Genomic DNA, 1751 nt, shown 5'->3' with positions numbered 1-1751 from the left:
TCTCACCTTTCTCCTCCTCACTTCACCTTCCTCCACACCTCCTCCGTCTTTCGAGTAAGCTCCTCTCTGCACCACCGCCACCGCCTCCCCTCTTCTGCCTCTCCACACGTGATGATGGTGGTGGTGATGGTGGTGATGGTGATGGCGGTGGTGGTGATGGTGGTGCAGGGATGTGACATCAGCATTGGACGCGAGATGATTGTGGTGGTGGTGGTGTTAATTTGCATTATCCCAGCCACGCGTTGTGCTACAGGTGCCCAACCCCCCAACCCATCACCTTAATTCACTGAGTGGTTAATTGCTTCGGCCAGGTGCGGCCGTCAAACCGCGTGCCGCTTCAACAGCTGCGAACCAGGTGGGGGGAGGGGGGGTGGGGGGAGGGGGGCGGCGTTGTTGTCGACTCATTGTTTGAGATTCTGTGGCAACGCATTGACCGCTTGGATTGGTGCAAAGTGTCTGTCTCTCTCTCATCATCACCATCATCATCACTACGGTGGCTAGGAGGTTAACTCTCTCGCCTGGTACACGGGGGGTTGTGGGTTCAATACAGACCATGAGGATGTCTGCTGCTGTACATTTGGAGTTATTTCTCTCTCTCTCTCTCATCACTCATCATCACTACGGTGGCTAGGAGATTAACTCTCTCGCTTGGTATATGGAGGTCGTGGGTCAATACAGACCCTGAGGATGTCTGCTGCTGTACATTTGGAGTTATTTCTCTCTCTCTCATCACTCATCATCACTACGGTGGCTAGGAGGTTAACTCTCTCGCCTGGTACACGGGGGGTCGTGGGTCAATACAGACCATGAGGATGTCTGCTCCTGTACATTTGGAGTTATTTCTCTCTCTCTCATCATCATCATCACCACTACAGTGGCTAGGAGGTTAACTCTCTCGCCTGGTATAGGGGAGGTCGTGGGTCAATACAGACCCTGAGGATGTCTGCTGATGTACATTTGGAGTTATTTCTCTCTCTCATCATCATCATCACCACTACGGTGGCTAGGAGGTTAACTCTCTCGCCTGGTATACGGGAGGTCGTGGGTCAATACAGACCATGAGGATGTTTGCTGCTGTACGTTTGGAGTTATTTCTCTCTCTCTCTCTCATCACTCATCACCACCACCACGGTGGCTAGGAGATTAACTCTCTCGCTTGGTATACGGGAGGTCGTGGGTCAATACAGACCCTGAGGATGTCTGCTGCTGTACATTTTGAGTTATTTCTCTCTCTCATCATCATCATCACCACTACGGTGGCTAGGAGATTACCTCTCTCGCCTGGTACACGGGGGGTCGTGGGTTCAATACAGACCCTGAGGATGTCTGCTGCTGTACATTTGGAGTTATTTCTCTCTCATCACCATCATCACCACCACCACGGTGGCTAGGAGATTATCTCTCTCGCCTGGTATACGGGAGGTCGTGGGTCAATACAGACCATGAGAATGTCTGCTGCTGTACATTTGGAGTTATTTCTCTCTCTCATCATCATCATCACCACGGTGACTTGGAGATTAACTATCTTGTCTGGTATTACAGGAGGTCGTGGGTTCCATCTCGACCTTGACGATATCTGCTGCTGTACATATGGAGTTTTCGTGGTAGTGTATAGTGTATTTTTACGCGTGCATGGTGTGGTGTACACATAAAACAGCGTATCGTGTAGTATATAGTGTACACTACGCGATACACTACCCCAGTGGCGTCGCTAGGATTGGTGTCACCCAGTGCGGTGACCCATGTTGTCA

The sequence above is a fragment of the Petromyzon marinus genome, unplaced genomic scaffold (genome assembly GCF_048934315.1).
Source record: "Petromyzon marinus isolate PM22_M1 ecotype Great Lakes invasive population unplaced genomic scaffold, UKy_Petmar_22M1.pri1.0 PM_G_Scaffold_11, whole genome shotgun sequence".
In the NCBI taxonomy this organism is placed as follows: Eukaryota; Metazoa; Chordata; class Hyperoartia; order Petromyzontiformes; family Petromyzontidae; genus Petromyzon; species Petromyzon marinus.
Note: the sequence above shows the minus strand (reverse complement) of the source record.